Source organism: Notolepis coatsorum, assembly GCF_963971535.1.
Source record: "Notolepis coatsorum genome assembly, chromosome: 3".
Taxonomy (NCBI): Eukaryota; Metazoa; Chordata; class Actinopteri; order Aulopiformes; family Paralepididae; genus Notolepis; species Notolepis coatsorum.
In genome coordinates, this window is record NC_140167.1 from 54,883,013 (window position 1) to 54,896,581 (window position 13,569).

The following is a 13,569-nucleotide window of genomic DNA, read 5'->3' on the forward strand; positions in this document are numbered from 1 at the left end:
CATTCAATGCTTTATTTTGTTATTGGATTGCTCTCCCAGAATTCCATTTTTATCTCCATAGATCTGGCTAGTGAATCACCATTAAAAGGGCCCATCAAGCTGTCAGGCCATCTAGAGTGCAGGTGCAGCAGGACCCTCTACACTGTAAACAAGCAGCACAGGGCCCTGAATAATGGAAGCCCAGGCTGTTTTATGTTGTTCGGGGGGGGCTTAAAGAGATTCATCTCCCGCTGGTTTTCGCCAAGTTTGATTCTTAACTCCAGGCTGAACCGCTGAACGTTGTCTCACATCAGGGGGGGGGGGGGGGGGGGGAGTGGGAGGGCTGGAGAGACGGAAGGAGGTTGAATGTGTAGCGGGAAAGAGGGGGGGGGGGGGCATGGGGATGAAACTGAAATCTTTCCCTACATTCTCAGACAATCATTACCTGTGAGGACGGGCTAGGGAGCTTTTGTTTCTGGCGAGTAGTCCAAATTGAGCATTTTACGCTCGGCTGAGCACTGACACTAAAGAGCTGAGACTTCTTCAGATCTGACAGATTTTCTTTCATTATCTTTTTCCCCATAATTTCTTCAGTAGTTAAAGGGGTTGTGGGCTCTTTCTGGAGCAGTGAAATGTCTGACTTAACTAGTCGAGACACCAGACAATTGCCCGCCGGTCTTTGCTCCGCCCCCCCCCCCCCCCCCCCCCCCTCAAGGTCAGATGGAGAGAATGGAAGAGCGCAAGAAAAACAAACGCAGACCATAGTGTGGTTGTCACACGCTCCGCTAGCACACGTGAAGGCTGTCTCGTCTTTTATTCTCAGATAAATTGCTTCGAAGAAGTGCTCACACATAATCGGGGCCCATATAAACTGGAGTATAAGAGGGCCGTTTTTCATGATTTGCGAAAATGGCCTCCAGAGTTTACCTTCCTTTAATGTTGTTGAGTTTGAGTGACATCATCCCCGCGTTAAATTATTACACGACTTTCAGTGTATTTTTTTTCCCCCTTCTTTTTTGAATCGGTATGAAAGTGTTTGCGTTTTTCCAAAGTGAAATAAAAGCTGTATTTTTTACTTGAAAGTCAAATGGGATTCATAGGAGTCACACTTATCTTGAAGTGGAATATATTTTTCAAAGCAAAGGGAAGGATAGTGGAATTAGCCTATGAGCTCCAGCCACCTAAAATGATCTGAGAAAATCGGCCTATTAGGCCCCAATAGGAAAATGTGAGCTAGCAAATGTGAGCTAGGCAACGGCCCCTGTGGGGTAGTTAGCACCTCGGTGCCCCGTCTTTGAGGGTGTCTGGTTGTGATTAGGAGCGATCGGGCACAGCACAGGCAGGTGGGGGCTCTGCGCTTGAGGTCCGCTGACAGTTTCGCGAAACTGTAAAAGATATTATCCGAGGGGAATGAAAACAGCACTCAGCGGGTCTGTCAGGGAAGATGGACAAGTTAAAACAGATGATGCGAGTCGCGGCGACCCGCCCCCATCACTCCGGCGTGCAGCTGCGGGAGATCCCTGGTCGCCACATCTGGCCAGGCTCACCTGGAGGCTGAGGACTGGAGCCTGGGGGGACAGACAGTGGAGACTAAAGGAGACCTGTCAGAACAGACCAAACAAAAGGCTTGCCGGCTACCGACTAAACACTGAGAGCACACAGGACACGGTTCTGTTTTTATCCCGTCAACCTTTCAGGTTCCGTAGACGGAGAGGGAGGCGGTCAGTAGCAGGGTGTTTTCAGTGTCCAGCTTGCTGTCTGCGGTAGCAGAGGGGTACTGCTGGTGTGGTGACACGATGCTTGGTCGATAAGATCCCTAAGAGTTCACCGTCTGAAATGATGTCATTGTTTTAAATGCGTGAGAGGAAAATGCTTAGCAATTCAAACATTGTGAGATGCATCTCATCTTTCTGAATCTGCAGTAAAAAGAAAACAGGGGATTAAAGTCTCACTTTATTTATGTTCTGCCCATGACAGCATTACAACATATTAAACACATTCAAAAAGTCTTTTGAAAGTGAGCTCTTTCCAGTTCCCTCGGAGCCAGAGGGCCGTCAGTGCTGCCTCCTCACCGCCTGCGAGCGAGGAACCGCAACTACTGTACTACAGAGTTTCACAAATCATTGAGTTTACATAAACAGTGAACGTGTTGAAAGGTGACGTTTCCAGTTCTCCTCCTCATCCTGCACGGATCCAGGCTGGGCCCGCAGCCCCTCTCCAGCCCCCAGGGGCCTCGGCAGAGGAGAGGCCGGGGCCAGAGGGCAACACGAGGTGACCGAGGGACACAGTGTGGGGTCACTCTGGGGCTCTTCCTGCCCTGCATGCTGCAGCCGCCCCACGCTCTGGAGGCCAGGCCCCTGATTACTGCGCTGGGACCCGGCAGCAGAGCGTTTTCATTAGGGACAGGGCCAAGATCATCCAGGAAGGTTACGGCCCATTAATACATTTGAAACGCCGAATGAAGGGGGGAGAAGAGGCTGCCGGGGGTAGGAGAGAGGGGCGGCTGTGGGTTATTTTGAAAGGGGAGAGCCCTGTGCGGAACGACCATGAGAGCCTTAGTGAATAAATACCCTGTGGATCATCTTAACCTCATTCCTCTCTCTTCTCTCCCCCATTCTCCTTCCCTCTCTAAGATCTGCAGCCAATTTTCCTGCAATTTAGGATAAATTGTTTGTGAAATCCTTGTCGATCCTACCACTGGGAATCCATTCACAAAATGTAGAAAGAGGAGTACAAGAGGGGCGGAGAAGGGGGGGTTCGGGGGTTGGGGGTTGTGGATGGATGACTACAGCGAGAATGGGGAACCGCGTATGGAGAATGTAGTTAATGACATCATCTGCTTCCTGTTTCAGACTTATGCTTTTCATATATCAGAGAGACAATCATGACCAGCCATTGAAGCAGATTCATTCACACTGGAAGCAGCTTGGCGTGATCAAAGCAACTATATTCATGTGATACCATACATATATGACACAGACAGATGTTTGCACAAAACCATGATACTTTAGAGATGTTTTTGAGGTCTGGGGGCCTGGGATCAATATATAAGCATATATATATAATGTACATGTATGAAGTGCATTTCCTGTGCCTTTGATTGTCTGTATAGCATGCTGTAATGCTGGAGAGACACCACCTGCATGTATCGGCTTGACAAAGCATGTAGAACCGCAGGTCAGCCTGATTATATTCAAGGTTAACCACTCATCTTCTTTGGTAAATATGATATTTCCCCTGCTATTTGCACCACAGTAGGTGTTTATTACCAATAAGCATATCAGCCTGTCACTATATTGGAGGGGCGGGGGGGGGGCTCTTCAGGTCAGTTTCCAAACTAGTTAATATTTTATCCAGCATAGTGGTATAAATGACTACTATTGATTTCTCATCATCTCTTATTAATGCAGTCTGGTGGCGGAGTAAAATGCTAATAATCACACATTACAGCCCTTCACATTTTTCATGTTAACTTCTTCAATTACTGTAACTAAAAGCACATCTCAATTCAAGGTCCTCTCTAAAACATACCACTGTATTTCATAAATGTACTGTCAGTCTGAGCCAAATGTACCCTCTCAGCCAAGTGTTTTATGCGCATTCGCACACGCATTACTTTAAAAAAAAGAAAATTGCCACAAATTGTTAACAGCTCCAATCAATTAGTGGTGTTTGATGCTCTTCAACACAATATTCACATCAGACACATGACCTTGCCTGCTAGATTGGCCCCATAAGTGGCCGGCGACCTTATCAGTGGCACAAAGTCAGGACCCGGCAGGCCCCAGCCGGTGCGAAATGAGCTGTTAAAACCTGACGTGTGTTTTGTGGTTGTTGGAGGGGCTGACGGTAAGCACTGAACTGAGCACTCGGGGAGCAGCAAGGGTATAAAGGCTCTGTGACTTGGCAGACGGGACGGCGGTCCGTGCCAACACAGCTGTCCGGCTGGCGACTCACTCAGTGGCTGCTCCCGACGTCACCGGGACGACCAATCTATCACCGCGGCAGCACTGGGTGGGCAGGCAAGGACACAAAGGTGTAAAACCAAGCCTGGGAAGGAGAAGGAATCAGTGGCGCGTTGACAAGAGCGTGAGGGCTTTACACACCACTGTCTCCCTTCTCGCAGACCGCGATGTGCTAAAGAGATTTAATTGTCCCTGTCCCCTCGGCCCTCAACGTCTGGGCCGAACGGGAGCCGAGCGTGGAAGAACGCTTTGACATCTTCATTTCGGTCTGCGGCCTACATGTCGGGGGCGTCACTGCTTCAGATGGACTCATCTGAGACCCATGTCTTCATTTCAAACAAACTGTGTTTGTCCAAAGGAAGCAACAGTCACAATTGTGGGATAGAGAAAAGAGGGGGCGGGGGCTTTTACGTTAGGGATTCCTTGGAGAACTCTGTATTTTGCAGAATGTTCCTCATCCACCCTTGCCCACAATCCACACCTGCACACCCTGATTCCCAGACAACGGTGGGGTGGGGGTGGTGGGGGTTGTGAGCTTGAATCAAATCACTTCAAGTTTTGAACTGTGTAATTCGGTCAACTGTTAATAACTTCCAGGGCGCCAGGGCTTGTGTGAAATCTCTTTTGTTCGGAAGACAGCGTGTGATGAGAGTAAAAGGGGGAGATTTCATGTGTCTCTCTCTCTCACTCTCTCTCTCTCTCTCTCTTTCTCTCTCTCCCTCTACCTCTCTCTCTCTCTCCCTCCCTCTCCCTCTCTCTCTCTCTCACTCTCTCTCTCTCTCCCTCCCTCGCCCTCTACCTCTCTCTCTCTCTCCCTCCCTCTCTCTCTCTCTCTCTCTCTCTCTCTCTCTCTCTCTCTCTCTCTCTCTCTCTCTCTCTCTCTCTCTCTCCTCTCTCTCTCTCTCTCTCTCTCTCTCTCCGTGCCAGGTTTTTGTTTACACTTTCATTATATCTCTACTACATTATCTGATGGCTACATCCTGAGCCGGGTGGGTTTTAATCTCCCGACGCACTCGCAGCCTCCCTCGCCTCTCCGTCCTGTGCCACGCGGGGGGAATGGGAGAGGAGAGGGGTTATATTACGGCACATGAATCAAGAAGCAAAATGAAATGCACTCCAGACACTCTCACATGGTTTTAATTTATGGTGGAGGGGCTGCGGAGACAAAAAAAAATGCATTTAATGTAATCTGATGACTTGATTCGATGCTGAATTTATGAGCAATCCGACTCTGGCTTGGCTGAGTGACTGAGTTTTAAAAATAGACTGTGTGCTAGATTATGTCTGCAGACAGACCTATAACCCTAACAATGATGACAATAATAATTTTCAGTTGTGGATGCAGTAGTGTAAATGCTCCAGTGAGAAATATTTTAGTTTACAAATTTGTATTTTAAGTTAATTAAACAATTAAACAAATACAAATAAATTATCTGTAATAATTTAGGATGCATCATGTCCATGTAAGGTTATTACAATAAAAATCAAATAGCAATAACAAAAACAAGTCTCTGGAACAGTACCCCCCCCCCCCCTGCTAGTTTGGCTGTTATAACTTGATTGACTTTCTCAATCTCCTCTGTTGTGGTCCACGTTCTATTGACGTCTCAATTGTAAATATCATCTCTCTGCATGTCCTCAGAGATCCAATCAATTCATGAGTGCTGGGTATCTGTTTGTTGGACCAAATCCATTCCGGTCAATCCGGCCCAGCAGGGCGTTTGGTTTGCACATTAAGCAGTCCACAGGCGTTTACAGGGAAGTGGCGAGATGCATCAGGTTTTAATGCTCAAAGCCACAGAAACCAATGGAAGATTAGTCTGACTCATTACTTGACATGAATGCCCTGTAGCTTTAATAGAGACGTGCAAAATGCTGTCAAACTAAAAAAAAAAATTAAAAGGAGGTTTGTTTTTAATCTTTTGCTCTGTTGAGCAGATAATGCATGGCCACAAGCAAAAACATTCGCATACAATGACACCATTTTGTTACTAGTGTGTGTGTTGTTGGGATGCTAAGTCTTAGGAAATTAATCCATCAGCAGTGTCAGGGCTCTACCAACTACCTTCAACTTTGACCCCAATAAAACCCAATGACACCTGGTTAGTGAGGGTGTCAAGACACCATCAGATTGAATTCATAAAGTAGATATGCACATTATTACATTATAGCTTGCTATTACATTTTTGTGATATTATGTGATATCATATATAATATTAATACGGTGTCTCAGACTTCCCCTTTATTCCTCCTGGACTGGGTGTCTTCTCTGATAATAGACTATGAACCCCTGGATGAGGTGTCTCCTCTGAGACTGTATGAACCCCTGGATGAGGTGTCTCCTCTGAGACTATATGTACCCCTGGATGAGGTGTCTCCTCTGAGACTCTATGAACCCCTGGATGAGGTGTCTCCTCTGAGACTCTATGAACCCCTGGATGAGGTGTCTCCTCTGAGACTATATGAACCCCTGGATGAGGTGTCTCCTCTGAGACTCTATGAACCCCTGGATGAGGTGTCTCCTCTGAGACTCTATGAACCCCTGGATGAGGTGTCTCCTCTGAGACTCTATGAACCCCTGGATGAGGTGTCTCCTCTGAGACTCTATGAACCCCTGGATGAGGTGTCTCCTCTGAGACTCTATGAACCCCTGGATGAGGTGTCTCCTCTGAGACTCTATGAACCCCTGGATGAGGTGTCTCCTCTGAGACTCTATGAACCCCTGGATGAGGTGTCTCCTCTGAGACTCTATGAACCCCTGGATGAGGTGTCTCCTCTGAGACTCTATGAACCCCTGGATGAGGTGTCTCCTCTGAGACTCTATGAACCCCTGGATGAGGTGTCTCCTCTGAGACTGTATGAACCCCTGGATGAGGTGTCTCCTCTGAGACTATATGAACCCCTGGATGAGGTGTCTCCTCTGAGACTCTATGAACCCCTGGATGAGGTGTCTCCTCTGAGACTCTATGAACCCCTGGATGAGGTGTCTCCTCTGAGACTCTATGAACCCCTGGATGAGGTGTCTCCTCTGAGACTATATGAACCCCTGGATGAGGTGTCTCCTCTGAGAGGAGAATGTGAACCCCTGGATGAGGTGTCTCCTCTGAGACTATATGTACCCCTGGATGAGGTGTCAGAGGAGACTGTGAACCCCTGACTGGGAGTCTTATCTAAGGGGAGATTGTGAATGCCTTACTGGGTGAGCAGGGGCACCTTATCTTAACATTACTTTAGGCCCTGGGGAAATTGATGTTTTGGATGCATGACAGTTCAGATAAGGAAAATAAATCAAATCACTCTATGGAACTTGTCAGCAAGCTAGTCAATTAAGTGCACCTGACAGCCTAGTTATATGAAATACGTGACTTTGTTTTCGTTTTTTAGAAAAAACGCCATTGAAGTAAGCCAGGGCATGCCTCCGGCAATATGAATTCAGAACCCTGCATCAATGGACAGCAACAAATAGTAAATGGAGGTTCCCTCCTTATCAGTAAACAGAATATGAAACTCGCCAAAATAAGACCAAGTCAAGACAGAGCTAGGGTACGTCAGCCAAGTAGGCTGTGCACAGCGGCAACATGAGAAGGTCAATCTTTTCAATTAAAAACCCACAAACATCACACGCAATAAAACCTCTAGACTGGATGTCTTCACAGAGACTCTATGAACCTCTGGACTTGATGTCTTCACTGATACTCTATGAACCCCTAGACTGGATGTCTTCACCGAGACTCTATGAACCCCTAGACTGGATGTATTCACTGAGACTCTATGAACCCCTAGACTGGATGTCTTCACCGAGACTCTATGAACCCCTAGACTGGATGTCTTCACCGAGACTCTATGAACCCCTAGACTGGATGTCTTCACCGAGACTCTATGAACCCCTAGACTGGATGTCTTCACCGAGACTCTATGAACCCCTAGACTGGATGTCTTCACCGAGACTCTATGAACCCCTAGACTGGATGTATTCACTGAGACTCCCTTCACTGAGGGTTGTGAACCCCTGACATTCTCCCTGCAGCAGCTTGTGAACATCTGTGTGATGGTGGGGGGGCTGAGTTCTCTCTCTCTCTCTCTCTCTCTCTCTCTCTCTCTCTCTCTCTCTCTCTCTCTCTCTCTCTCTCTCTCTCTCTCTCTTCCCCCTCCCTTACCCCTGAAACACAGTGCAACATGAGCCCAAGACCCCTCCGCCTGCCTGTGCCCATCTGCCGCCCCTCCTCCCTGTATGGGTACATCTCCTCTTCCTCTCTCATCAACAGAGAGCCTTGAATAAAAACACACTGGTTCTATTGGGTGTTTGGCTCATCTCTACAGTTTGCTTCCGCTCCTTTAGACTCACCTAGACTGTTCAACACGTATACAATGTATTATGAGATGATTGTGTATATAGACGTACTGTGATTCAAAGTCATGTTGCCTTCTGCTGCTCAAAGGATCCAATTCGGGTTGAAGCTCCACCAAATACCAGAGTGGAAAGACATCCATGTTAAAGGCATAATACATTTTATTTGTGGATTGGATAAATGTGGGGTTTTATTCATACAAGTCCTTGAAGGTTTTTTGTGATTCTTGGAACTTTATTAATCCGAATATAGGTCTGTTTTACTCCTCTAGTTTACTAACATTATCAACTAAACCAAACAACCCTTTTATAGCCACAAAATACAGTGCATATGCATACTATTAAAAACGTGTATTTACCTGTTGTGTAGGCCTAGTCCTTGTATCAAAAGCCAATAAACTAGAGAATGAAAATATGTCTCCATTTCTATTCTTTGTTCTGGTGGAGCAACTCATTTGTTTACATTTGGATTACAGATTGGGCCTTTAATCCAAAACCATAATCCACCATTAGGAATGAAAGTGTCTGCAGGGAAAGAGCTTCCTTTTATCTCTCTCAGGCAGTTACTTTACTTTGCAAACTGGCAACGATTCCCTCAGAAGTAGCTTTTGGAGTCGATGCATTTAGCAGGAACACTGTAGTCAGCACCCGATGCTCCATTTGTAGTGTTCATGTCCCTGTTGCTCCTAGTTCTCTCTCTCTCTCTCTCTCTCTCTCTCTCTCTCTCTCTCTCTCTCTCTCTCTCTCTCTCTCTCTCTCTCTCTCTCTCTCTCTCTCTCTCTCTCTCTCTCTCTCTCAACCTTTATTTAAAACCCATGTTCCCCTCATTTACAGAAACAGTGACACAAATAAAGCAGCAATATTCACAAACTCTGCAAAGGAAGGAAGAACCTCTAGCTTCAGAGAGTGTTGGAGGACATTCCAAGAGTTAGGGGCATCATACTAGGTAAAAGCAGATTTCCCAAGATCAGAACATACTTGAGGGACCCTAAGATCCATCCAGTCATTAGATCAGAACATACTTGAGGGACCCTAAGATCCATCCAGTCATTAGATGATCAGAACATACCAAAGATGACTTTGATCTGTAATAGCCCTTTAATATGTTGTTGTTGACAGGAAAGGGTGATTGATTTATGCCAGTGTAATTGTTCAGTGTGATGTGCTCCAGCTAGTGTCGCATTCTGGTTTGCTGATAAGGTTACTGGCCCTTTAAGAGTTTTTTCCTAACTTTGGCCAGTTTGTCTCAGTCCAGCTGTTTGATGGTATGCTACAGTTACCTCTCTCCCTTTGGGGAAATTGTGAGTCAATGACAGATGTAAGTACAGTATTTATGTTTCGTTTTTGCCTAATTCATTTACTGAAGCTTACTTTGGAATTATGTTCATATTGATCAATTTCTGTTGATGTTGTTTCTCTCTGCTAGTGAGATGCTGTTAGCCATGCCATGCTGGTTAGCTTAGTTGTGTGTTAGGCTATATAAATATAGCGCTGCGTGTCACTTGTTACTGTTAGTGCATTGAACGTATCTTTACATTTGGTTTACAGTGTGTGCCTACTTGTATTGTTTTGCCTGTATTGTATGAGTAATTTCCCTGTATACAGTCTATGTAATGTGAAACGGTAGGTTATATTAATAACTCAGGTTAACTGATTGTCTTAGTTACTAGTTGTATTATATTATTAATGAAATTATTGTAGCTATAGACCACATGTTTATGACATTATGTTTATGTATGTCATTACTGTTTACTAATGTATATTGTATTGTATTTCTTTTAGAGATGTTCCGATACCATTTTTTGGTATCATACAGTTAACGTGAGCTAGATGGAAAGACAATGTAAAGTTACTGAGGAAAAAGTGATTTACCTTGGAATACTCCTGTGCCAACTTGCTGTACTTTGCTTGCAGGTCTGCAGCCATTATTGCTGGATTATGTAACTGTGGTCAACTTTAGCCAAGGTACCGTTATCAAGCTAAGCTACAGTAGCTGACCCTCGTTTACTAGCTCGTCTTCTCCACAAGGTTCTTCACATTTACATTTGATAACGTTAGTCGGCTACCGCTAGTCGGTAGCTACTTAGCTTGAATCCGATTCACCGTGGGTGCATTATTGTCAGTGATGCCACTAACGCGTTACTAAGTAACGTGTTACAGTAATCTGATTACTTTTCCCCGAAAATAGTAATCTAACGCGTTAATCTTTAAAAGCCAGTAATCTGATTGCAGTTACTTGTCCAAGTGGCTGTGCGTTACTATTTCGTTACTATCTCATCATAAATTCATAATGCAGGCGGAATGCAGTATTTTATTTAGTTTTAGACAGTCAAAAATACGCTTGGAGCTGTATTTCCTTGTATTGGGGGAGTGACGTCACATCACGCAACCTCAAGTTGTTCCATGCTGGTGGGCGCGGCTGTTATTGTTGTGACAGATGGGTCTCCGTGAACGCGAACACTGCTGTTGAGCGAAAGTCATTGCTCTTTGCTACGAGGGACCGGAGCTTATCCATTTTATTGCAGAGAGAGTTCACGTTTGAGAGGAATATACCCGGGAGAGGAGGACGAGATCCTCTCCGGCGGAGGCGAGCCAGGGAGCCAGCCCTTTTGCCGCGCTGCCGCATGACCCACTTCACAGCCTGGATGAAGACCGCGGTTCCCCTCACGAGCACATCCAACAGATCCGTGGAGCGGGTGAGTAGTTGAGGGAAAATGTCAAGTGGGATTGATTTCCCAATGTTCAGCAGTTCTTCTTTAGAGTAACGACTATGCTTGCATCTCATGGTACCAAAGCACCTCAAAGGCGCTAAAAACAAAATTACAAACATCTCAAAACAAACTGGTCAGACTACTGCTTGACCTTACTCCTAGAACCCACCTCACCCCTGCCCACTTTGACAACCTAGGATGGCTTAGAGTAGACGACAGAGTACAGCAACTTGCAATGGGCCTGGTCTACAAGATACACTACACGACCAAGGTACCCATGTACATGACAAAATACTTCCCAAAGGTCAGTGAATACCACGATCACAACACCAGAGGGAGCTCCACAAATCATGTTAAACCCAGATTCGGCTCAAACAAGGGACTAAACACGTTTCGCAATTATGCCACATCAATGTGGAACGCCCTACCCAAAGCTGTAAAGGAATGTGAATCACTACCCACTTTCAAAAACACTCTCAAAAAACACCTAAGGGAGACTGCAACCCGAAACTGGCTCCTGTAAATGTCCGAACACAACCCCCTCCAATGTACAGTAAATTACCAAGTATGGTCTTGTCAATAATCCAATGTACAGTGTTGTTTGTACAGTTGTACAGTGTCCCCCACCCACAACTCCTACCCAACCCCCCCCCCCCCCCCCTACCCAACCCCCCCCCCCCCCCCCCCCACTCCTAACCAACCCCCCCCCCCCCACCCACCCAACCACCTCCAATGCACAGTCACCCCCCACCCCCACCTACCCAATCCAATGTACAGTTTCCACGCCTAATGTATATACTCTTTTCTTTCTGGACTCTTTTTGTATCACAAACAGTACTGTAATTGCAAATCTGGTATGTCATAAATGTATAGATGGAGCAGTACTGTCTATCTGTATGTCATGTATGTCATATATGTTACGATGAATTGAAAATGGGGGACCCTGATGTAAACAAGACGAAAGTCTTTCTCTGGTCTGCATCCCCTTAACAATTGTGTGTATTGAGCTGTACTGTACTGTACCCATTCTGCAATCTGTTAATAAAGTTTTCATTCATTCATTCATAAGAAGTAACACAGGACGCTGGGACTAAACAAAACAAACAGAACACAATGCATCACTAGGAACATTAGAACCATATCTGAATAGGGCAGGCCTCAAAGGTAGGCTACATATCAGCCTACATGTGGTGAATGAATGAATGAATGAATGAAAACTTTATTTAACAGATTGCAGAATGGGTACAATACAGTACGGCTCAATACATACAATTGTTAAGGGGATGCAGACCTGAGAAAGACGTTTGTCTTGTTTCCATCAGGGTCCCCCATTTTCAATTCATATAGACATTTATGACATACACAACATACATGACATTTATGGCATAGGGACATATAGGTATTTAGTACTGATACATTTGTGACATAAACGGTATTCAAATATACAGTACTGTTACCCCTAGATCCTGACAGAGTACCGTACTTTTCGGACTATAAGCCGCGGCTTTTTCCCCCATTTTTCGACCCTGCGGCTTATATAACGGTGCGGCTTATATGTGACTCGACGTGACCAAACCCGAAAATGTAAAAATCTAAATATTGCTTTTTTGACTGCATTGAAATGTTATTTATCTGTTCCCTTATTTGCTAAACTTGTAAATACAACTTGTAAATGAGTTAATTCTTGTTATTTGTCCGACAGTATTGTGTCCCAATGCTAATTACATATGGTAATTAAACATTAAAACACCTGCGGCTTATAGTCCAGTGCGGCTTATATATGTACACATCATTCAATTTAGCTGCTGCGGCTTATAGTCAGGTGCGGCTTATAGTGCGAAAAGTACGGTATATACATATGATGGGGAGGGGACTGTACATTAGGAGGGGGTGGGTGGGTGGGAGAGAAATATACATACGGCGGGGAGGGAATATATACATGCGGTGGGGAGGAGACTGTCTATTAGGAGGTGGTGGGGGTTTTGGGCATTTACGGTGGCCAGTTTCGAATTGCAGCCTCCCGTAGGTGCTCTTTAAGAGCGGTTTTGAATGTGGGTAGTGATTCACATTCCTTTACAGCTTTGGGTAGGGCGTTCCACATTGTTGTGGCATAATTGCGAAACGTGTTTAGTCCCTTGTTTGAGCCGAATCTGGGTTTTACATGATTTGTTGAGCTTCCTCTGGTGTAGTGGTTGTGGTATTCACTGACCTTTGGGAAGTATTTTGACATGTACATGGGTACCCCGGTCATATAGTGTATCTTGTAGACCAGGCCCATTGCAAGTTGCTGTACTCTGTCGTCTACTCTAAGCCATCCTAGGTTGTCAAAGTGGGCAGGGGTGAGGTGGATTCTGGGGTTCAGGTCAAGTAGTAGTCTGACCAGTTTGTTTTGTGATGTTTGTAATTTTGTTTTAAGCGCCTTTGAGGTGCTTTGGTACCATGAGGTGCACGCATAGTCGTAGTACCCTTGAATGAGTGCTCCTGCCAGAGTCTTCAGGGTATTCTTGTTTACCAGAGAGGAGATCCGGTACAAGAATCTAGTTCGTTGGTTGGTGTTATTGACCAT